General features: G+C 35.1%; 1 protein-coding gene across 1 annotated transcript in view; it reads right to left on the bottom strand.

Annotated features, from left to right (window-relative positions):
- The window catches only part of LOC148943367 (protein Wnt-2-like), a 109,608-nt gene extending 83,885 nt beyond the window's left edge, over positions 1 to 25,723 (bottom strand). The window contains exon 1 of the mRNA XM_089101851.1: positions 25,576 to 25,723. The gene's annotated coding sequence lies outside the window, so the exon portion shown is untranslated. The remainder of the gene's footprint in view (positions 1 to 25,575) is intronic.
- Between the last annotated feature and the right edge of the window lie 653 nt (positions 25,724 to 26,376).

The raw sequence follows: 26,376 nt of genomic DNA, 5'->3' as shown, positions 1-26,376 counted from the left end.
AGGCATTGACTACGGGGTGAACCCAATCATACATGTAATATTTTCTGTTCGTTTAAAGTTTCGATGTTGCTGCTGTTGCACTTGAACTACTTGTTTTTTTATATTAAATTTCTGATCTTTTTTTAAATAATGCTGGGAAGTCCGGCGTCCCGTTCATAGCAATGTCCCTTCCCCCATGAAAACTTCCTTCATGGAAAGATCCTCCCAAATAACCCCCGACCCACCCAACCCCCCACTACCAGGAAAAATCTCCCCTGAAAACGTCTGTTTACTTCCAAATAACCAATACTATATGTTAACATTGGGTAAAGTTCATAACTTTCACCCCTCCCCCGGGAACTTCGGGGGATTAAGTCATCCTAAAAGACATACTTATAATATTTTCAAACATCCTGAACAAAATGGCTATCTCAAAATTTTGATCGGGTGACTTTGGGAAAAAAATGAGTGTGGGAGGGGGCCTAGTTGCCCTCCATTTTTTTTTGGTCACTTAAAAAGGGCACTAGAACTTTTAATTTCCGTTCCAATGATCCCTCCCACGATATTCTAGGACAACTGGGTCGATACAATCACCCCTGGGAAAAAAAACAAAAAAAACAACAAACAAACAAACAAACAAACAAATAAACACGCACCCGTGATCTTTCTTCTTGCAAAAAATGCAAAATTCCACGTTTTTGTAGATGGGAGCTTGAAACCTCTACAGTAGGGTTCTCTGATAGGCGGAATATGATGGTGTGATTTTCATTAAGGTTCTATAACTTTTAGGGGGTCTTTCCTCCTTTTTTCGAAAATCAGCCAAATTTTCTCAGGCACCTAACTTTTGATGGCTACGATTAAACTTGATGAAACTTATAAATTTGAAATCAGCATTAAAATCTGATTCTTTTGATGTATCTATTTGTATTAAAATACCGTTTTCTAGAGTTTCGGTTACCATTGAGCCGGGTCGCTCCTTACTTACAGTTCCTTACCAGGAACTGTTTGATTATGCAATGAAATTCAATTTGTATGAGAACCCTATAACTATTATCTAAGAAATAAATAAAATTGGTCGTTTTTCCGCGAATGTGACAATCCATAGCTAGTAGTTTTAGTTTATTAAAAGACGGCTTATTTGAATGAGCATTTAAAGATATAATATCTACTAAATGTTTCTTAAAGAAATAAAAGGAATGTTTTTTAAAGAAAATGTTTCTTGAAGAAAAAAGATCTTACGTTTATTAAAGAAATAAACACACATCTGTGATCTTTCTTCTGGCAAAAATTGCAAAATTCCACATTTGTATACATAGGAGCTTGAAACCTGTATAGTAAGGTTCTCTGGTATGCTGAACCTGACGGAGTGATTTTCATTAAGACCACTTTATGTTATGGGGGTGTTTCCCCCTTTTTCAAACATTGGGCACATTTTCTCAGGCTCGTAACTTTTGAAGGGTACCTTTAAATTTGATGAATTTTACATATATTTAAGAAGCATCAAAATTCAATTTGTTTATGTGTTCATTTTTATCAAGACTCTGTTTCTTAGAGTTTCGGTAAACTATTGAGCCGCATCGCTACTTACAGTTTGTTACCACGATCTGTCTGAAACAAAGTCTCCGACGGGTAAATTTAAAATTGGTGAATTTTACATATTTAAGATCAGCAGGGCCGAATAAAGGACGATTGGAGCGATTGGGCCCAATCGGACCCAACATTTGAAACGGTCCCCTGTTACCATCAAAATGAACAAGAAAAAGATCTTTAAAATAAAAGCAAATTGTTTTTGATAATAAGGAATAAATTATGAACTTTTCAAATAATTAAAAATACCTTTATTTAAGTTTGCATTACTGGTCGGGATTTATTAATATGTTTATTATCAAATAGTGTATACTTTATAATACAGACAACTGATTCTCGTAAAATTCCATGTCAAATCTATTGAATTTAATCGGGATAGTCCTATATTAGAGAGTTTTTGCACTACGTGCGTGAACTATACGGACACAAACTACGGACACAAACTATACGGACACATACGGAACTATACGGACACAAACATGCTGGCACATTTGATTTAAATATTTGATATATAGAGAGGGCCGCACAAAAAAACATCCAATCGAGCCCTGCACCTATTCGATTTGGGCCTGAAAATCGACATTTACAAGAAACCTTATGGGATGGAGCATAGCAAATTTCTAAACGGACTAGGCTGAAAGACGAGCGTGCATAACTGTGTTAGTCTCAATCAGCTTAGTGCTGTGATGATTATCAGTAGTGGCAAGGGGTTCAAGCAGCCCCTTTGATTTATTTTTTTTTGCATAACTTTTGTAAATCATCCTTCTGGTTACTTACGGACTGTCTATGTAAAATATAATTTTCTATAGCAAACTAAGAAAGGTTCAGTAAATTTTGTAAGAAAAATAAATAAATGAAATAATGAAATGCTTTATCAAGTTCATGGATGTGTCACAAGTTCCATAATAACCTTAACCAGTGTGATGGTTTTATACTATCCAGTGTATTTCTTGTAGAGGAAATCGTATGTCAATTTTATAGGGGAATTGGAACACATTTGGAAAGGGTTAAAATGAAGAGTCGTCCTTACAGTTGTCCGATGTGGGGAGAGTCGGAGGATTTTTTTGTATTCTCTAGGGAAGTGTGAAGGGTTAAGGGCTTTGGAAAGGAAATATTTGAAGTGGATGAGGGGGAAGAGCCTTGGGTAGAAAACTTGTTGGGAATTGGGTGTCTTATAAATACTAGGAATCTAGTGCTAGGATAGGTTTGAATTTAACGTTAAGAAGACTAAGTCGCTAAGGCTAGAAATAAGTGAAGACGAAAAACAGACGTTGGGTAACGAAAAGATCGATCAAGTGGACAGCTTCACCTGCCTTGGTCGTATAATTAGTAAAGACGGTGGAAGCAGTGAAGATGTTAAAAATGAGATAGCCAGTGGCCAATGTTTTTTTTTTCAAAGATGAAAAAAGTTGGGAAGAATAGGAAGATAACTCTGCGACCCAAGGTTACAATATTGGAAGCTATAGTGATGACAATGGCCAAATAGTTCTGAATCATGGGTGCTTCGAAAAATGGAGAAAGATTTGCAATTTTTTCCAGAGAAATTGCTTAGAGATTGTTTTGGGTACTCGACTGATTGGCCGAATTTCAATTTGTAAGCTGCACGAAAAGCGTAGTTCAATCACACTTTAAGGACTAAGATGAGAGAAAGGTTAAGATGGCTAGGCACGCTTTACGGATGAAGGACGAGAGATTGCCAAAGATTGTCCTTCTTGGCCAACCGTCTTGGATTAAAATGAAAAGCAGGACGTCCTGGGTTGGGGTGGGAGGATGTCGTAAAGAAAGATTTAAGGGAGATGGGAACTTCCTGAGAGAGTATAAACAGGGAGGCCTTGCATAGGTTGGGATGGAGGAGGAGCATGAGTAGCTGTGTTGGCCTCAAACAGCTTGATGCTGTGGCGAGTTATTAGTGGTAGTAGTAGCTCTATTAGTGCGGTTTATTTGTGTGGGCATGACCCACCGTAAGCGTGTTATATGATGAATTTCTTTATATTAACGTTCTTGAATTAGGTTTTTCTTGATTTTTATGTTGTATTTAACTGCTTAAATTGATTTTTCTTTCATTGTTATTGTATGTTGTTCTCTTTTTTCGATTTTGTCTTAGTGGCCATTACCCTGCGTATATTTGTTTGCATCAATTATGAGTATTCTGTACTACCATACTATACTATAGTCCCTAACGCAAAAATTGTAATATATTTTCAGAAAGTCAGATTGCTACGTGGATCTCTAATGTTTCATAATTTACCTTTCTTTCCAAATTTATCAAAGAGAATTTCCACGATTATTCTTTAGTTAAACAGTTAAACAGGGAAACAATTATTCTATAGTTAAACAGGGGGAAAACTGACTACTTTTATTCATGCTCCAATGCCAACAATAGGTAACATAAAAAGTAATTGCTGAGTTAGTAATCGCGGAAATATGGTAAAACTGTGATAACAGTGCTTGTATTACATTTAAGTAGTGCCGTAAAAAGGACAAAAGTAATTTGCTATTATTTATAGACGATCTTTCATTTTTTATGGCCTATGCTGGAATCCATTATGCAGTGAACCATTACAGAAGCAATTAGATGAACAAAGGTTCAAAATCTTGTTACTTCTTGTTTTTAGATGTGGTTAAATCAGGAATTCTTGCATTGCGTAGTTTATTGAAGATCCATTTGTAACTTGTCTTTTGCAATATCATATAATTTAAGGCAAATTATTTAATTTTTATACCTCAAACCGTCAACAAATTTGGAAATTCATATAGTGGTAAACATATATTAGTTCCTTTCAATAAACTAGTGTGGTCAGAAAAGTTGTCTTTTGCTACTATTTCATAAATAAACATAGTTGAGAAACCAGAGGGGTAGTTTGCTGTTAAGAGAGTTGGGATATAGAAAAATGTTCTGTAAAATAGAAGGAGGGCGTGTTTATCATTTTCTGTCACAATTCAGTACTATCTTTGCATTTTAAGTGGTCACACTTAAAATCACTTCTTTAGGGGAGACCTAACTTAACCTAACCTTACCCCACCCCACTAGTTTGCATTTATATAGACCAAAATATACAAGCGCAATACATTCTGTCACCCGTTATTTGACTTCAGACATTCACGGTAACATATATATATATATATATATATATATATATATATATATATATATATATATATATATATATATATATATATATATATATATATATATATATATATATATATATATATATATATAAATATATATATATATATATATATATATATATATATATATATATATATATATATATATATATATATATATATATATATATATATATATATATATATATATATATAATATATATAGTACCGGAGCCCGGTGGCTTCGCCATCAGACCCCAGCACTTGGCACGCGGCAGGCTTTTACATATGGATTCTCATTGTCCCTTGTCTTCTAACCGCATACAATTTGAGACAATTTGCTGTCTTTTCTGCAGACTCTGCAGACATTTCTGACGATTTGCTGTCATACTGCAGACTTTTCAAAGATATTTGATTATAAAAGCAAGTTTAATTTCTAACAACGATATCTATTAAGCTTCAAACTTTTGGTTTTCTTTTTTAAGGTTTTTGAATTGTTGTAATCCCTTGTTAAAATAAACACAAATATTTTGTAATTACCAGCCACCAGGCCCCGGCACTCGGCACGCGGCTGGCTTCTATATATGGATTCTCATTGTCGCTTGTCATCTAACCGCAGACGCTGTCGTTTCATACTGGGTCTTTTCAAAGATATTCATTATTAAAGCAAGTCCAATTTCTAACAACGATACCTACTAAGCATAAAGCTTCTGGTTTTCTTGTTTAAGGTTTTTAACAATTTATTTGACTGCAGAAATTCACGGTAACATATATATATATATATATATATATATATATATATATATATATATATATATATATATATATATATATATATATATATATATATATATATATATATATATATATATATATATATATATATATATATATATATATATATATATATGTATATATATATATATATTTGTATATATACATATATATATATATATATATATATATATATATATATATATATATATATATATATATATATATATATATATATGTATATATATATATATATATATATATATATATATATATATATATATATATATATATATATATATATATATATATATATATATATATATATATATATATATATATATATATATATATATATATATAAATAACCGAGTCAAACTGAAAACGAACAGAAACTAACATGAGTTGGGCTCCAAAACCCCTATGCCTTCCCAAGGCCAGAACATAATTTGCACTTTACTGAAAAAAATACAAATGAATGTGCATTGTCAGTTTAATATACATATACTGATACTTAGTAATCAAAGTGTTAATACTATTTTATTTATTAAAGTTATAAAGGTATAACAATTTATATTTTTTCAGAAAAGTGCAAATTGTGTTATGGCCTTGGGAAGGCATAGGGGTTTTGAGCCCTACTCATGTTAATTTCTGCTCGTTTTGAGTCTGACTCGGTTATTTATTGTAATTTCTGTCTGTTTTAGGTTTCATTTATATATCGATGCTGATTTGAGGTAGTTTCACATTTAGTAGATTATTTGATTTAATTTTTGCTCATTTTTGGTCTAATGGAATTCCTTACTTTTCTTTGAAAAACTTATTTTGTAGAAAAGTTTTTTTAAATTAATTTCTGTTCGTTTTATATTGACTTAGTCTTTTCAGGGAAAAATAAAATAATACTTTAAATATTTTTGTTTTTTAAGACTTTATAGTTTGGCCTGCTAATTTTATGCTGGAGAAAAATTTTCATCAATTTTTAACAACAAACACCCTTTTAAAAATGTGGACACAAATAGTAGTGTTTAATTTAGTTTCATATCTCCTCTAGTTGACCTGAAATGGGAAACTTGATACCATTCGCAAAAAAATCTGTTTACTTTCTTTGATAGCTTGGATACTCTTAACCTATATTGATTTGGTTAGATTTTAAGAGCAAAAGTAGCCCCGAAAGTTTGAACATAATACCCTCAGTCGTTCTTAGGATACTGCTTTGATGCTTATTGGGAATTAGCATTAACACAGTGCATTTGGATTTAATATTAAAGCAACATTTAGTTTTTAAACAAAATGGGCAAATGAGAGGGTGGGCAAGGGAAGGGGATTAGTTGCCCTCCAATCACTTTAGACTATTTAAAAGGGCATCAGCCCTTTCTATTTTCAATCAAATGAGTCCTTTCCGAAGTTCCTACGACAACTCCTTCGAAACGAAATGCCCTGATCTAAACAAAAAAAAAAGTAATAATACATTGTACCCACGTCGATCTTTACTATAAAAATGTCAACATCCTCAAAGACCTAATTTCCAAAACTTTCAAATACGTTAAACAAAATGGCTATCTCAAAATTTTGATTGGATGTGTTTGGCGAAATGGCGGGTGTGAGAGGGACGTTAGTTGCTCTCTAAACACTTTCAACTATTAAAAAAGGCACTAGCCCTTTCAATTTCCAATCAAATGAGCCTTTTTGAAGTTTTTACGACAAAACTTTCAATAAAAACCTTATATGCCCCCAGGGCATAACTTATAACCCTTGCCCTGAGGGCTGGGGGAGGGGTTGTAATCCTCAAAGACATAATTTCCAGAACGTTCAACTACGTTTAACAAAATGGCTATCGTATAATTTTCATTGGATGTATTTGGGGGAATGGTGGTCGTAAGAAGGGGGTTAGTTAACCTCCAATCAATTTCGACTATTAAAAAGGGCACTAGCCCTCTTATTTCCAATTGAATGAGCCAATTTGGAAGTTTTTACGACAACGCTATCTATAAAAGCCTTATGTGCCCCCAGGACATAAGTTTCAACCTTTGCCCTAGGGGCTCTCGGGGGCTTTTCATCCTCAAATACATAATTTCCAGAACTTTCAACTACTTGGACAAAATAGCTATCTCTAAACTTTAATTGAATGGGTTTGGGGAAATGGTGGGCATGAGAGGGGAGTTGATTACTCTCCACTCACTTTCGATTATTAAAAAGGGCACTAGACCTTTCAATTTTCAATCAAATGAGTCCTTTTTGAAATTTCTACAACAACTTTTGGCTCTGAGGGGGGTTATCATCCTAAAAGACCTAATTTCCAGAACTTTCAACAACGTTGAACAAAATAGATATCTCAAAATTTTGATTGGATGTTTTTGGGGAAATGGTGGGCGTGAGAGGGTGGTTAGTCACCCTTCAATCACTTTTCGAATATTAAAAAGGACACTAGTCTTTCAATTTCCAATTGAATGAGCCCTTTTTGTAGTTTCTACAACATCGCTTTTTATAAAAGCCTTAAATGGCCCCAGCGCATAACTTACAACCCTTGCCTTGAGGGGCTATAGGGGGGAGGGGCTGTCATCCTTAAAGACCTCATTTCCAAAACTTTCAACTACGTTGAACAAAATGGCTATCTAAAAATTTTGATTGGATGTGTTGGGGGAGTAGGTGGACGTGGGTGGGCGTGAGAGGGAGTGGGCGTTCCCTCAAATCACTTTCGGCTATTAAAAAGGCCACTAGTCCTTTGAATTTCCAATCGAATGAGCCCTTTTTCAAGTTTCTAAGACAAAGATTTCAATAAAAACCTTATATGCCCCCAGGGCATAACTTATAACCCTTGCCCTGAAGACTTTGGTGGGAGTGTCCTGCTCAAAGGTATAATTTCCAGAACTTGCAACCGCGTGGAACAAAATGGCTATCTCGAAATTTTGATTGGATGTGTTTGGGGAAAGGTGGGATTAGTGTGTCTTCCAATCACGTTCGACTATTAAAAAGGGCACTAGCCATTTCAATTTCTATTTGAATGAGCCCTTTTTGAAGTTTCTACGACAACGCTGTCTATACAAAACCTTATATGCCCCCAGGGCATAACTTACAACCCTTGCCCTGAGGGCTGGGGGGATCGTCATCCTCAAAGACCTAATTTCCAGAACTTTCAACTACGTTGAGCAAAATGGTTATCTCAAAATTTTGATTGGATGTGTTTGGGAAAAGGTGGGCGTGAGAGGGGGCTAGTTGCCTTCCAATCACTGTCCACAATTAAAAAGGGCACTAGCCCTTTGAATTTCCAATTGAATGAGCCTTTTTTGAAGTTTCTACGACAACGCCTTCTATAAAAACCTTATATACCCCCAGGGCGTAACTTACAACCCTTGCCCTGAGGGCTGTGGGGGAGTGTCCTCCTCAAAAACATAATTTCTATCTGGAAATCAGCTACGCTGAACAAAATGGCTATCCCAAAATGTTGATTGAATGTGTTTTTGGAAATGGTGGGGGTGGAAGGGGTGTTAGTTGCCTTCCAATCACTTTCGACTATTGAAAAGGGCACAGGTCAATCCAATTTCCAATCGAATGAGCCCATTTCGAAGTTTCTACGACAACTCCTTCGATACGAAGTGCCCTGGTATGGAAAAAGAAAACAAAAAATAAATAATACATTGAGCCAACATACGTTCTTTACTTAGGCAGTGCGATTGCGCTGCCTATTATTCCCACTGTAGCTTGTCTTCTAAACGCAGACAATTTGAGCCTTTTTTGATGTCATGACGTCCAAATGGCCCTTAAATTAGAAATGGTGCCTTTGTATAATTAAATTTTTTATTGGATCTTTAACCTTTGTCTCGGCTTGTCTTTAGTCATTATGAAAGACATATCACAGAGCCTTTGTTTCTTTAAATTGTTCAGGTGGTGGGACGAAAACTTCTTTTTCTTCCAACAATTTATCTAGTCCAGGTTATTGATTTTGCTGGGTATAGAAGGTATTGACGACCAGCTTTGTTTCTTGTAATTGCTCAGATGGTGGGACAAAAACTTCTTCTTTTGTCTTTTGTCATTATGAAAGACATATCGTCGAACCTTTGTTTCTTTTAATTGTTCAGCTGGTGGAGCAAAGATTTATTTTTCTTCCAACGGTTTATCCAGTCCATATTTTTGATTTTCAAAGGTATGGTAGGTATGGATGACCTTATCGATGTCAAAACCCAAAACTCAACCATCATTGCTATCTTTATCAATTTGTTTACTTCGTTACACCTCGGCTTATCTTTCGTCATTATGAAATACATGTCGCCAAACATTTGTTTTTTTAACAAAGGTATGGTGGGCATTCATGACCTTATCCATGTCAAAATCTCAAACTCAATCATCATGGCTATCATTTTCAATTTTGACACGTTTTGATTCTCGCTGTCCAGGTCGATTTTCATTGACTTGCTGCTCTTCATTTGCATTTTTGACCCCCTCACTTGTTTGTTGTCGTATGTTTTCTAACTGCGAGTGTCTCAGCTCTTTATTTTCATTTTTAAAACGCTCTAATTGTCGTTTTCGCATGTATTCTAACCGCTTGTGTCTTTGCTCTTCATTTTCGTTTTTGAAACGTTAGTTCAGGTGTTACTTCCAAAGAATCATCATTTATAAGTAACTGCAACTGCAAATTTTTGTTTTTTGGGTCTTCCAACAGACATTATATTGTATGAATAACTGTGGTGATTAAACTAAACAATCTTATTAATGGAATGCCATCATATAAGAAAATACTTATATGATGCCATATATGGTGTCATAAGAAATGCTTATATGATGTACTAACATAGTAAATGGTGGCATTTGCAAAAACCGAAATTCAGGCTCTTAACGATTTTTCTCAGAATTCTGACCTATGTAGATCGTTTTTTTTATGCGAAAATATCCCTAGATACCAATTTTCCCGAAAAAATATGTATTCATTTTCGAGAAATAGAATAAATATATACATACACAATTATTACTCACATATATATATATATATATATATATATATATATATATATATATATATATATATATATATATATATATATATATATATATATATATATATATATATATATATATATATATATATATATATATATATATATATATATATATATATATATATATTAAATCTCCAGAAACACGAAAAGAAAGTAATAAAATAAAAATATAAAAAGAAATACTAAAGGATATTTAATACCTCATGCTATTCCTTTGTTTGGAACATTCAAAAATTCCATCTTTTTTCATTATTTTTATTTCTCATACACTCCTTTCGGCTGCTCAATTTTCCATTTGGGGGATTTTTCACGGGAAGGAGTACTTTTCGAGAGGAAGTTTTTCGGGGCAAATATTCTGGGGGGATCCTAAAATCAAGATGCTCGTTTGATTGGCCGTATATGAACGGATAAGCTATACGAAGAATGTGGTTCGATACCACTTTCTAAGGCTATAATAAAAGATACTAAACAAAAATAGGGTCGTCTTCGGATAGGGTGGGGAGAGGCCATAAGAAAAAATTCAAAGGAAATTGTAGCTTTATGCGATGGGGTAAATAATAAACCTTGGAATGGATTAGGATGGAGGAGGAGCGTGCACAGCTATGCTGGCCTCGGGTGGATCGGTGCTGCAGTGAGATGTTATTAGTAGTAGTATTTCAAATTAAAAGCTCACGGCACCTGAAAGCTAAATTTCATTAGAAAACGACAAGTATATCGATCAGAAAAGCCCCTAGTTAGTGTAATCAACACAGTACTAAAGTCCTCCATTTACTTCGTAACCGATGATTCAACATTGAGTGTTTCACACGGTGATAAATAGCAATAGCGGATATAATTAAACCATAAAAGTTAATTACAAGGGAAGACTAGTGTAAAAATATTTACCATAAAAACCCAAATGAAGTTCAAAAGTCTAATTTATTTGACAAGTAATTTCAATAAGGCAAATAATCAACTTTCATTATGCGAGTTTCAATTTGGACTAATGTAGTTATTGCGGGCAATTAAAACAAAATTCAATAAAAAGCAACTTCCTTAGAACATATAGGCTATAGTCTTCTTATCAAACAGTTCGTGGTAACGAACTGTAAGTAAGGAGCGACCCGGCTCAATGGTAACTAAAACTCTAAAAAACGGAATTTTGATACCAATAGATACATCCCAACAATTAGATTTAATTCAGATTTCAAATACATAAGTTTTATCAAGTTTTATTATACCCATCAAAAGTTAAGCGCCTGAGAAAATTTGGCTGATATTCGAAAAAAGGGAGAAAGACCCCTAAAAGTTATAGAACCTTAATGAAAATCACACCATCTTATTCAGCGTATCAGAGAACCCTACTGTAGATGTTTTAAGCTCCTATCTACAAAAATTTGGAATTTTGTAGTTTTTGCCAGAAGAAAGACCACGGATGCGTGTTTATTTGTTTTTTTGTTTTTTTTTGTTTTTTTTTCTTTTCCCCAGGGGTGATCGTATCGAACCAGTCGTCCTATAATATCGTAGGAGGGCTCGTTAGAATGGAAATTAAAAGTTCTAGTGCCCTTTTTAAGTGACCGAAAAAATGGAGGGCAACTAAGCCCCCACCCACGCTCATTTTTTTCCCACCGTCACCCAATCAAAATTTTGAGATAGCCATTTTGTTCAGCATGGTCGAAAATATTAGAACTATGTCTTTTAGGATGACCTAATCTCTCGAAGCCCCCAGGGGGAGGGCTGAAAGTTATGAGTTTTACCCAATGTTAACATATTGTATTCGTTTTTGGGATGTATACAGACGTTTTCAAGGGGATTTTTGTTGGTAGTGGGGGGTGGGGTGGGTCGGAGTTTATATGGGAGGATCTTTTCATGAAGACAGTTTCCTGGGGGGAAGGGATATTGCTATGAAAGGGGCGCCGGATTTACCATCGTTATTTGAAAAAAAAAAATCAGAAATTAAATTTAAAAAAATAAGTTTTTCAACTAAAAGTAAGGAGCAACATCAAAATTTAAAACGAAAAAAAAATATTAGCTATATGATTGGGTTCACCTTCTAGTCAATACCTCGCTCTTTAAGCCAAAGATTTTTTAGTACTTTCGTAAGAGCTATTTATTCTAATTAACGGCCTTTGTGATTAAGGGGTAATTTTTAAAGAATTGGAGCAAAATTCGAACTTTAGCTTAAAGAGCAAGGTATTAACTAGGGTTACGTAAGTTAATTTGTAAATTACGTCAGAACCAAATTTAGAGACAGCCATTTAGCAAAAGAAAAGTAAAATTTTTATGCAATTTTTGTTTACTTATTCAATGACGGTGAGTCAAAATAAAAGCTGCATTAACTAAAAAACGATAAGAAATTAAATAAAAAAAACAAGTTTTTTTAAACTCAAAGTAAGCAGCGACATTAAAACTTAAAACGAACAGAAATTATTCCGTATATGAAAGGGGCTGTCCCCTCCTCAACGCCTCGCTCTTTACGCTAAAGTTTGACTCTGTCTCACAACTTTATTTTTTAAAACAATAAAAAACTTTAGCGTAAAGAGCGAGGCGTTGAGGAGGGGACAGCCCCTTTCATATACTGAATAATTGGTTTACGTTTAAAGTTAAAACGACGCTCCTTACTTTCAGTTAAAAAAACTTGTTTTTTTTTTATTGCTACAAGTATCGAGGGCGCAACAAAAATTCAATTGCTAAAACTACTACTAAATACAGGAGCTATAAAAATGGTTTTGAACATATTCAAACCAGCCAGGATGTGGGGTCTTTAAAGTGTGCGGTATATGATCGAATGAGATCGGTGGTGGTCAATATCACGTGGTGCCCCTAAGATTGCATTGAGTTGAGTACCCTAAAAATGGCATTCAAAAGTAATACCAAGCACTCGATCAAGTTTTTATCTAAGTGGCAGCATTCAGTACTGAAAATGAAAAATACTTTAGCTGAGAAAATGAAAATGTAACTACATGACCCCAAGGCTTTTTCAATCGTAAAGAAGGAAGTTGGAGGAAATTGTGAGGCTTAAATACTGCCTGGAGGGCAAATGACAAAAGTTGATTCGCTATTAGCATTGGAAAAGTAAATAGAAATTCATTTTAGAAGCACCAACTATTTTAGTTAAAAGTGAGTGTTTTTTCACTTCACTTACACAACCTTCCTCAGTAGTTTTATGTGACAGACAGAGGGACGCCACAAACGATCATAGCTAGAGGTTATGCTGAGTAAGATGGTTACGGTGCATTATGTTGACTACTCTTTTTTGAATTGTTCTTCTTTGCGTCGCCCGTTTACTACTACTACTACTACTAACAACAACTCACCGCAGCACCAAGCCACCTGAAGCCAACACAGCTACGCACGCTTCTCCTCCATCCCAAATCTATTCAAAGCCTCCCTTTTTACACTCTCCCATGAAGTTCCCATTTCCTTTAAATGTTTCTTTATGACGTCCTCCCACCCCAGACGAGGACGACCTACTTTTTGTTTAGCCCTAGACGGTTGGCTGAAAAGGACTATCTTCAGCAATCTGTCATTCTTCATCCGTACAACATTCCCTAGCCACTTCAACCTTTCTTTCATTTTAGCCCTATAGAGCGGTATTGAACCACATTTTTCGTATAGCCTATTGTTTGACATACGGTCAGTCAGCCGGGCACCCAGAACAATTGTTAAGCAATTTCTCTGGAAAACATCTAGCAAATGTTCATCCGTTTTTCGGAGCGTCCATGCTTCAGAGCCATATTTGACCACTATCATCACTGTAGCTTCTAATATTCTAATCTTGTTTTGCAGACTTATCTTCCTATTCTTCCAAACTTTTTTTAACTGTGAAAAAACACCCTGAGCCTTGGCTATTTTACTTTTAACATCTTCACTGCTCCCACCATCATTACTAATAATGCTCCCAAGGTAAGTGAAGCTGCCCACCTGATCAATCTTTTCATTACCCAACGTCACCTTTTCATCTTCACTTATTCCTAGCCTTAGTGACTTAGTCTTCTTAACATTAATTTTCAAACCTATTCTAGCACTCTGTACTCTCAAAACCTCTAAAACTTCATTCATTTTGCTCACACATTCATCTAGGATGCTTAAATCATAAGCATAATCTAAGTCCAGGGCATTTTTTCCTCCCCATTTGATTCCGTGGTCTCCCATTGCCTTTCCTGTGCTCCTTAAGACAAAGTCCATCAAAATAATCCATATAAAAAGGGATAGAACACAACCCTGCTTAACTCCTGATTTTATACAAAACCAGCTGCTAACCTCATTTTCTATCTTAACCGCAGCAGTGCATACATAGCACTAATCACTTTAATGTATTTGTCTGGTATACCATACAAGGATAAAACCCTTACTAAAGCTCTTCTATCAACAGAATCGAACGCTTCCTCATAATCTAAAATGGATTGATCGCACAGTTTGGACATCCTTCTCTCTCTCTCTCTCTCTCTCTCTTTCGCTCTATCTCTTCGTATCTAGTATTTTGAATGATGTAGTAAAAACAAACTAAGATGAATGACAAACCAAAGGCCCTTGCTATAATAAAGGAGTCAAGACTTCTTTGTTAACCTGTATTAGCAAATTCTTCCCAGTCTTTGTATCCTCAAAATTTCCAGTCAATGCTTTTGAGTCGAAATGTCTAAATACTTCTAAACTCCCTCCTGAAGTTCGGACGCTCTTTGAAAGAATCAGGGACCCCCTCATATTTCAATTCTGCTGACTAGATTGTTTATAAAGATTATGTTTCTCAGTTATAATAAGCCCATCGTTTTGAAGTTAATTCTGATTAAGACTTTTAAAGCGAGGCGGAACAATAAACTATTATAACTCTTAACTTTTATGAAGCTATAGCTAATCTTATTTGACCAGACATGAGATTCCGAATTTGTCAATCTGAACCCCCTCGTTATCAACAACTGATTCTCATGTCCATTTTGGCCGCAATTTCAAAGACGAGGGACTATGGTGTCACAGCTTTCTTTACATAGGAGAGAAAATACATTTTAATCGTTAAATTCCGTTTAGATTCAACTATTTTTATATTTTTTGCTAAATTAACCCCAAAGATGTACTTTCAAAAATATACCTTGGTTTGGTTCAATGAACATTTTTCAAGTCTTAGAATTATTTATTTGTCAATATCTTATTGTCTAGTTCTGATTGCTTACCCACATTCAGTTATCTTTTCTATTCCATTGTAAGTTCAGTCATCTGTTTCATTTTAATACAATATTTTACAAAGGTTACAGTTCTTTTTAAAATTTGATACGGCTTTCAACCCTTGCTCTGTTTTTACTTTCTCACTGATAAGACCTACAACCGTTTGTTGGGCACAGTTGTGCAGCGATAGCGAACCAAATGGCAAGTTCCGAAAAGCACGAAACTTTTGATGGTGCTAAAATAAAAATTAAAAAATTGGAAACTATGGCAAAAATCCTCCCTAATTCTTTGTCTTGCTTGGGGTATAAGACAAAATAATCAATGGTGCCTTCAAGGAAAAGTTGCTTTATTTTTCATTAAGGATGGATAAAGCAATGAATTAATTGATAGATTTTAGCACTCATTTTCTTGCTCTGCAATATTTTAAGTTATGAGTGATATCTAAGCTATTCTGTTGTCTTGGGTAAATCAAATCAATGCGGTAAGTGGTTTAGCGCTTACCACCAGGGGCGTCGTTTGGGGTTGACAAGGGGGGGGGCAGTTGCCCCCCAATAATGTGGAAAAAAAATTATTATATATCCCATGCCCTTTGAATATCCAGATATGGACCGCTCTTGCCCCCCCCCCGCCAATAAAAATGCTGGATATTTGCTCCTGCTTACCACGGTAAAACGCGGTACGCGGTTTTAGGTTTACTTCAAGTTTCATATCAGACCCTTTTCCAAAGGGTATTTCAAAACAAGGGAACTTACATTTAATATAATTATACACATCATTTAATATAACATCGCGTTTAAATTCAATAAAATATAACTTAGACGTGAGATTCAAAAAGTACATTTTGAGAATCAACTTTGTAATTTTGCGGCAGAGATCCCTTAGGCTACGAGCACTAATTCACCTTCATTTGAAGAAATAAAATTATATCACGTGTTAAGAATAGTAGCCTAATTGGTGAGAAAGCAGTACCTCCTCCCTCATTGAGATTTTTAGTATAAAGTCAAACATTAAATTAGTCAGCTAAACCAAACATATGAGGGGAGGTGTTGCCTCACCCTCGAACCCCCATAGCCTTTCGGCTTAAATTAAACTAAGACTCAACTGAAAGCATCTTAGAGTGCAAAAACATAGCCAGTTGGTAACAACTTTTTATTCACCGATTGCCTTTCAAAAAATTTAAACTAAAAATTTCATTGTTTAAAAAAGATGCAAAATATAAACTCTTCGATTTTTTCAAGGGATTATGAAAAAAAAATGGTTTAATATCGTTCTTCTACTAGAATTTTTTTGGAAGGATTGGTAGAAAATTTTAAATTTTAGGGCAAAAGGTGGATTGAGGGGGAGGTTCTCCTCCTCATATACAGGATAGTTCATGTTCGTTTTGAGTTTTAACGCCACTCTTTACATTCGTTTGAAAAACTTTTTCTGTTTTGTTTAAGTTCCTTTCGTTATAATGATACACTAGGTGTAATATAAACATGACGGAAACTCCCGTCACAACTGCAGCTGGTCTTTACGCTAAAATTTAAAACTAGCATAACTGTGCTTTGAAAATGAAAATCCCTTCCCCTAAGAAAATCCGCCCCTTAAGATTTTCTTAATAGGGGCCTCAAATGCCAAAATTGTTTTTCGTGAAGCATTTTCAATGTTTTTAAGGAGGTTTCATTAGGAAAATATTACTCCCGGAAACACCCCTCTCCCTGTTGGGCCATTGCAATAAAAAAAAAAATGTTGTTTTTTTTTCGTATACTGACGAATGGTCTGCATATCATGGCTAACATTCTCCTATTTCTCTGCCTTTGGCCGGGAGTGCAACGCGAAGTTGGGGGCAAATCATAATGACACTTTACAAAATCTTTTATCCCTATAAATAGATTACATAAAAAACTAGCCGACAATACTCTAAAAATTTCAGCGTGCTCATTTTATCTAATAAGGAACCCTCCCCCTTCCACTCACCTATTAGTTTCGCGTAAATGCAACTTAACCTTCCACCCTGCCCCAACTATATGGTTTGAAGTACTGGAATGCTGTATAATCGTTAGTAATGCTGTATGCAAGTTCAATGCTTCATTCTGTGTTTGTTTACAGACGAATGTGGCAGCATTCAGCTCTAAGCCCAGTGGATTTTATTTAGTTTTTTGATAGTTCTAAGCTGATGGGCTATCTTACAATTTTCGCTCGATAGCTTTTTGTCCCAATTCGGCTCAAAGTTTTATATTTTGCGGCACAAAATGGCGGAACTTGGCAATTTATTGTGATAAATTCGGAAATTGTGTGGTAAATTTTGCTATCTTTAATCTCAAACCAATTAGTAATCGAAACTTTGACACCGGATAGCATTTTGGTCCTGTTTGTGAACTAAAACATGGGTAGAAAAATGTTTACTATGTGAAGAAAATAGGCCTACGCCTAAATGAGCTCTTTCATTATTATAACACTGTGTAAAATAGTAAGTATTTGGCACAAAACCTGGTGGGGTGATGAGGAGGGCAGCAGTCCTCTCATAGTTTTATAGAATCTATGTTTATTTTAAGTTGCAATTTCACGGATTCCTTTTATTTGGAGTTTATTTTATGTTTTGAGTTAATCCGTTTGATTACTTTTATCAAAACATAGAGAAGTTTATGAATAAATTCAAATATCATTTGAGTTTAAATAAATTCAAACTGAAATAAATTTAAATAATTTTAAAATTCACACACGAAAAGTTATATTCGTTATCCCAAACGATTATTTTGCAGTTTTAGTAGCTGGGGCAAGTCCTTGATGGGAGTCCTTGGGCAGTCCTGGGGCAAGTCCTTCATGGGAGACATACCAATTCAAAAAAAAAACTCCTCTTGTTTAATAAAGCTCGTCCTACAGTGACTGGCAAATTTCTCGTACCCTTTATTTCCACATTTTTGCTATTCTACCGTTCATAGTACCTTTACTGAAGAATTAACCACTAAATTCTGGGGCACATATATTATAATTCAAAAAGTGTCTCCCCTATCTCGCTACTCACCGTGTCCTTTTGACTGACGTAGTACATCACAATTGGCAAAATAAGTTTGAAAATTCCGTCAGTAGCAGGCAGCGTTGCTACCTGTAGCACGAAAGTGCTACTTTAGCACTATTTTATCATGTGTGACACTGTAGCACGTGCTACATTGAATATAGCACTTTTTCTTTTATTTGGCCAAATTGAAAATATGGACACATAAAATACACTCACATGATGTGTCTTACATCAAAATATATGCCAGAACATTTGTTATACATGACAATCACCTAAAAACATTTAAAAACGGGATATGTGTGTGCGCGTGTATTTTCTCATTCAGCGCTACACTTTTTTGGATACATTTTTATTCCTCTGTATTAAAAAAGAATAAAACATGGACCTAAAACTAATCTAACTACGTACCATGTGCGTGTCGCGGCGTGAGCAACGACGCATGCAAAACTTTTTTTACTGTACGACCGAAAATCGCTGTATAGCACGCAAATTTGGGCAATTGTAGTACTTTAGGAACTGACCGTGGTGGCAACCCTGGTAGCAAAACGATGAATTTTTCAAAAAATGCATGGTAACAAACTGTAAATAAGGAGCGATACGACTCAATAGTAACCGAAACTCTAAAAAGCGGAGTTTTGATATTAATAGATATATCAGAAGAATTGGCTTATTATGTTGATTCCAAATATATAAGATTCATTAAGTTTAGCGTTACGTATCAAAAGCCAAGAACCTGAGAAAATTTGCCTGATTTTAAAAGAGGGGAGAAACACCCCCTAAAATTCAAGGAACCTTAATGGAAACCACACCATCAGATTCAGCGTATCCGAGAACTCTAATGCAGAAGTATGAAGCTTCCATCTGCAAAAATGTGGAATTTTGCATTTTTTTTTTTTTGCCAAAAGAAAGATCACGAATCGATGTTTATTTGTTTGTTTTCCACAGTGGTGATCGCATCGAACCAATAGTCCAAGAATATTGAGAAAGGACTCACTTGAACGGAAATTGAAAGCTCTAGTGCCTTTTTAAGTGACCAAAAAGACTGGAGGACAACTGGCCTTCCTCCCACCCACCTCTTTTCCTAAAATCCATCCGATCAAATTCTGAGACACCTATCTTGTTCAGCATAGTTGACATGCCCAGTAACTATCTCTTTAAGGATATCATTATCCCCCGCAGCCCCTGGGATAGGTTTGTAAGTCAGGAAAGTTGCCCATTTTTTACGTATAGTATTTCTTAATGGGAAGTATAAAGACATTTTTTGGGGAGGGGAGATAATTTTCTGCTGGGGGGTTTTCTACGGGGACAATTTTCCGTGGAGAGGGAAGTTGTCAGGGTTGACTTTTCCAAGGGAAATTTTACACTGGGATTCCTATATTCCAAGATTCCTATGCAATTTTTTTTTATTTGTCTTACTTTCTCTTTGCCGAGTCAATTTTACATGTGGAGATATTAAGAGGAAATGTCCGGAGGATGTATTTACCGTGTTGAATTTGTCTAGAGTATTTGTCCGTAGGTAGGGAGATTTTCCACGGGAAAATTTCTCCACGGGGGAGTTTTCCACAGGATAAATTCTCTGGAGGGAATTTTCTTCGGGATCACCTTTCTACTAGGGGACGGGGAGTATTTCACGTGGGGAGAACTTTACACGGAGGGATTTTCCGCGAGGGGAAGGAATTTTCCATGGAGGGGGTAGCCAAATGTCACAGCATTATTCAAAAACGATCAGAAATTAAATTAAAAGCGTAATTTTTTCAACTGAAAGTCAGGAGTAACATTAAAAATTAAAACAAAGAGAAATTATTATGTATATGAGGGGGGATGCTCCTCCTCAACACGTCACTCTTTACGCTAAAGTTTTTAGATTTAAAAAAAAGCTTCTTACTGTTCTAATTAAACGAACTTTGTGTTTCAGAAGTCATTCTTAAGGAACTGGGACAAAATACAAACTTTAGCGTAAAGATCGAGGAGGAGCAACCGCCCTCATATACGTAATAATTTCTGCTCCTTTTAAGTTTTAATATTGCTCCTTATTTTCAGTTGAAAAGCTTGTTTTTTCAATTTAATTTCACACTTTGGATAAACCTTGTGTCTCTTCAGAAATCTAACTCGTCTCCTTGCTTAACACAATTTATAACAAGGTAAAGCCGCCAAGTATTTTCTTCATAGAATCAGAAAAAAGTGACACTCCACTCTGCTCGTATGGTAATGTTGAAAATTGCTACTACGTCCTCGTTGAATGGGCCTTTATTCTTTTCCTCGATCGCTTTTGCCAAAACGTTTGAATGACCTGTTATTCCTCTTTCCATTCAACTTGGTGTCTTTAAACTTACCAAGTTCTTAGTACTTCAATTTCCCACTGATACAGACACATTCTATTAATGAACGTAATTGATTTCTAAAGGGATCCACTTACTTTTCATTTCGAAGTTGTTTTTTTAGGGGGGGGGGAATTGTGGGAGAAACAAGTGTGGTGGAAACTATGGCAAGCATGGTAGAACTGGGCAACGTATGGTGGAACTCTGTGGCAAACATGACGTTCTAAAATATACACCGGGTGACGGAAAGTGGGTGCCCCTTCGGTTTTTCCCTTCTTTTCTCTTTTTGCATTTTGTTATGCTTATTCTTCGTTTATTTTTGTGTCAGTTTATTGTAGATTATTTTCAGTTTATTGTAGATTATTTTCAGTTTATTGTAGATATAAAATAGCGGGTTTCCCTTTCAGTCACTAATTAAGTATCAAACTATCTCCTTTTGGCATCTCCCTTTGGTTCTTTTTTTTATCTCAGGTATACGTTTGCTCTGAGCATATATTTTATGACTGAACATATATATTTTAGGTATATGTTCACTCTGAAACAAGTGGTGTTGCGATAATCATGCAGCTGCAACTTACTCCAAAAAGACAAGACACTCATATCATTGGATTAATTAATCTTAGATCTACTCACAGAGACAGAATTATGATATCAAACAGTTCGTGGTAACGAACTGTAAGTAAGGAGCGACCAGGCTCAATGGTAACCGAAACTCTAGAAAACGATATTTTGATACAAATAGATACATCAAAAGATTCAGATTTTTATGTTGATTTCAAATATATAAATTTAATCAAGTTTAATCCTACCCATCAAAAGTTAGACGCCTGAGAAAATTTGGCTGATTTTCGAAAAAAGGGGGAAAGACCCCTTTTAAGTTATAGAACCTTAATGAAAATCACACCATCATATTCCGCGTATCAGAAAACCCTACTGTAGAGGTTTCAAGTTCCTATCTACAAAAATGTGGAATTTTGCATTTTTTGCCAGAAGAAAGATCACGGGTGCGTGTTTATTTGTTTGTTTGTTTTCCAGGGGTGATCGTATCGACCCAGTTGTCCTAGAATATCGTGGGAGGGCTCAATGGAACGGAAATTCAAAGTTCTAGTGCCCTTTTTAAGTGACCAAAAAAAATGGAGGGCAACTAGGCCCCCTCCCACGCTCATTTTTCCCAAAGTCACCTGATCAAAATTTTTAGATAGCCATTTTGTTCAGCATGTTCGAAAATATTGTAAGTATGTCTTTTAGGATGACTTAATCCCCCGAAGTTCCCGGGGGAGGGCTAAAGGTTATGAACTTTACCCAATGTTAACATATAGTATGGGTTATTTGGAAGTATACGGACGTTTTCAGGGGAGATTTTTCCTGGTTGTGGGGGGTGGGGGTGGGTGGGTCGGGGGTTATGTGGGGGAATCTTTCCATGAAGGAAGTTTTCATGGGGGAAGGGACATTGCTATGAAGGGGACGCCGGACATCCCAGCATTATTTAAAAAAAGATCAGAAATTTAATATAAAAAAACAAGTATTTCAACTGCAACAGCAGCAACATCGAAACTTTAAACGAACAGAAAATATTACATATATGATTGGGTTCACCCCGTGTTCAATGCCTCGCTCTTTAAGCCAAAGATTTTTTAGTACTTTCATAAGAGCTATTTATTCTAATTAACGGCCTTTGTGATTAAGAGGTAATTTTTAAAGAATTGGAACAAAATTTGAACTTTCGCTTAAAGAGCAAGGTATTGACTAGGGGGCGAACCCCATAATAAATGTATTAAAAATATATGAATATAGAAGTTCGTTACGTAAGTTAATTCGTAAGTTTCGTATATTTATTATACGAAACCAGAAAAAATCCTTTTGTAACCCCCCCCCTCCTGAAGAAAAACCTTGGATATGGCCCTGCCAGAGAGTAATCCCTTTCACCATAAATACTAAAACAAAGTCCTTTAACACGAAACACAAACTCAGATAATTTCTTAATTGTTGTTTTTTCAACAGTTTTCAAAGAATATTCAACAAATTTTCCAGCAAAAAAACTATGCACTCCGGACTTTTAAAATGTAGTTCGGTAAATAGACAGAACTTGATCTCATCTATAAAATAGTAGCAAATTATCATATTCCGTTGATTTATTAAGGCCGCAGGAGAGCAGGAAAATAAGAAACCAAAAATTGCATAGGGAACATAAAAAAGATAAGAAAGCTGTAAAAATAACAATAAAAACTGAAAAGCTGCATGTTGTACTATGTGAGTTTAATACCGAATAATTTGGGTAAACAAAATAAATGGCTTATGACTTCATGATCCCCACTTGGAGGCACAGCTATATCCCAAACTGATTGAGGCCCTAGTACGCGTCTGGGTAAACAGGACAATATGTTTTCCTGTTAAACAAATTAACTGTGCGTGTACTAGCACATGAAAACATAGACAGAGAGAGAGAGAGCGATAGAAAAACAGATAGCTGTATAGACTTAAGTAAAGAGAGAGAGAGAAGGAAGGTGATTGCACTTATCTAACACCACGACTCGTAAATAATGATTTGCATACTCCCTTGTAGGTCTCTGGGGTATCAATTAAAGGGGGTATTCGCCCCCCAAGACCACTTCTACAGGGAATATGCTACTAAACAAAAGTAATAGCCCAATACTAGAGTCTTTATTTTATGCTCTTTCGAAATATCATAGATGGGTACTTACGTATTATTCAGAACACACTCAAGAAGTGAAGATAGGTTAATCATAATGATATATAGGCCTACCGAAATATAATGAAAATATAATATGTTAGTAACAAAATTACGGAAACTACAACAAAGAATAATAGAAAGTAGGCCTCCCAGAACGCATTATATTAAATACCTAGCCTAACCACTTCTATATATTAAATATTTAATTAAAATATACCCGCATCATAGTTTATTTCACGAAAAAATAAGTTAATTAAAACCCAATGCGAGGTATAAACCGGTTTGCTCTGCTCAAACGAAGCAAACTTCTTGAGTGTGTTCTGGATAATACATAAGTACACATAGTTTTTTTTTCTGACAATCCATCCTACCCAATGCCATATCTAAGGGGAAGATTACCGGTTTCAAACCCCCCCCTCCCCCTGAAATTCTGGTCAGATTCGTAAAAACGTAGCATAAACTCACACAAACAAATTTTTTATGCTCTTTAAATTTTTTTGGTAACCCCTCCCCCGAACAAAATCCTGGATACGCTTTTGATATTACCCCCCTGATGGTTCTATGTTTCTGTGATATATTTAACCCTTAGTTGAATTTTGTAATACTTCATGTATTCTTTGTTAAAATAGGGTTTCTGTATTCTAAAGCCGATGATGCGCAGTTTCACCAGTGACTAATTTCATCATTGGATTCAACTATTAATACGAGATAATAATATTAATGGTGAATATAAATGGTCTCGTAATTGAAATATTTTTAAAAAGTGGACAATAATGGAAATAAATGTGATAATCTGATTAATAGAAAGATCTTGCATATTCTAAAGTAAGAATTTAAAGTACTTGTGCATTAGCTGGTACCCACGTGATGTATTGTGCTAAAGGAAACTAGTCAGACGGGTATCTGTCAATAGAGAGTTGGATCGCAAATCGTGGTTTGTCATTGCGTTTAAAATATTTAAACACTTGGTTTTGGGGGTTTAGGGGGGAAAAGGTACCTAGGTTAGGTTACGTATTTAATATATGCTGTGCTTAACCCCCACCCCCTAATATGCAAATATAAAGCCCAAATTCGTTTCTAAACTATTGTATTTTCACCATAGTTTGTTTTATTTCATTGGCATTAACCAAACTTGACTTCTCGCGTGGGAAACCAGCTAATGCATAAGTACCGAATTTATTTGTTTTAGCATTTTCTTTTAGTTGTTAAATATTCCTAGGGCTATATCTGGTACTATCAGGGGGATTGGGGTGCATTGTCAGAAAAAACGACCAGGAAATATGACAATGAAATAAATATATGGATCTAATAGTACTGTTTTAATTTGTTTGGCATGCTTCCTTTCCATTAGAAGTGTTTAACCACTAAACTGATACCTACCTCTTTGAAATTTTCACTGATAAATGCATTTTTTCACTGAATAAAAAGAACAACAAAATTACCAGTCCTAGATTTTGAAAAATACATTTTACCCCTCTGTATTTTTATTAAATGACACCACTAGTGAGTCCCTCGCTGAAAAAAGGTGAGACAGTCATAATTTTATTTTGCTTATTGAGATGACCGAAAAAACACTGTACGCAATATAATGAGTTATTCATTAATATCTCAATTAAATAATCTTAATTAAGAAGGCCATAAAATTCATTTGGTGTTTTGAGGTTTTTTGTAATTAACCAACGTTTCTGACCATAACCAGATCTCAGGCTAAATGACACATGGCAAAATTTCCAGAATGATCCTACTATTTTTCTTATGAGGGGAAAGTTCAAAAAGGGGAATTTTATAAAAGCAGTATTGACGGGATTGCAAATTTGGTCAGAAGGGGGGCGGCTTCCTACAGTCTTGTTTTTGGTGCCCGTTCTCAGGTTAGAATACTTCTCATTTTGAGGTTATGGAAAATAAATGTTGCATGAAAATTTAACCGAAGCAATAAGTAAATCGCAACCAGCAATACTTAAAAGCCAAAAAGTAAAATACTATTACCTATTGTTTAAAGTATCGGCAATCATTATCCTTCAGACATCCGTGTTTAACTTATATTACCTCCTTCTACTACAAATGTTCCTTAACTGTCACTCCTGTAAAGAATGTGTATATAACCTTTAATTTTTGAAAAGTTCTCTTTCTTCTGATTGGTCCAAAATATTCGCCAATGGGAGATTTTCATTTTGTCAAAAGCGTTCTAATCCTGAGCTGCTGGGATCGAACTAAAAAGAAATACTCAATACAGTTGATGCAATACTTGATACCTTTATGTTTGATCCTAGTAGTCTTAAATACCTAATTTAAAATTTGTTTGTCCATATCCAATCTAGTTAAGACACCCTGTCCAGTCTAGTTTTTCGCCTTTAATGCTTATATGACCAGTGCAGATGCAGTATTTCTCAAACCATCATGAAACATTTTATTGGAAATAAGATTTATGCGTCAACATCCTAAATTTTACTGGTAACATTACAGTGACAGCTCATATGGAGAAAAACTCTTAATGAAACGAAAGCAGTACCAATAGATTCCCTTTTTTACGCTACTTTTTTCAATATAATTACTGTTACACTGAGTATATACCCCCCCCCCCCTGATGGTCCAATATAAAGAAAGCCCTAATAATATATTTCCCTCATTCATTATATCTAGTCATATGTCATACAGGGTCGGATAAAGGGTGATTGGGTCTAATCGGGCCAAGCATTTGAAAGGGTCCCGTGTTACCTTAAAATAAACAACAAAAGAGTTTGAAATTTAAAACAAATTGTTTTTGACGAAAAGGAATAAATTATGAGT

This window comes from Artemia sp. Qi Xiang Cuo, chromosome 15 (assembly GCF_049724085.1).
Source record: "Artemia sp. Qi Xiang Cuo chromosome 15, ASM4972408v1, whole genome shotgun sequence".
Classification (NCBI taxonomy): Eukaryota; Metazoa; Arthropoda; class Branchiopoda; order Anostraca; family Artemiidae; genus Artemia; species Artemia sp. Qi Xiang Cuo.
This window is presented reverse-complemented; position numbering and strand designations above follow the sequence as displayed.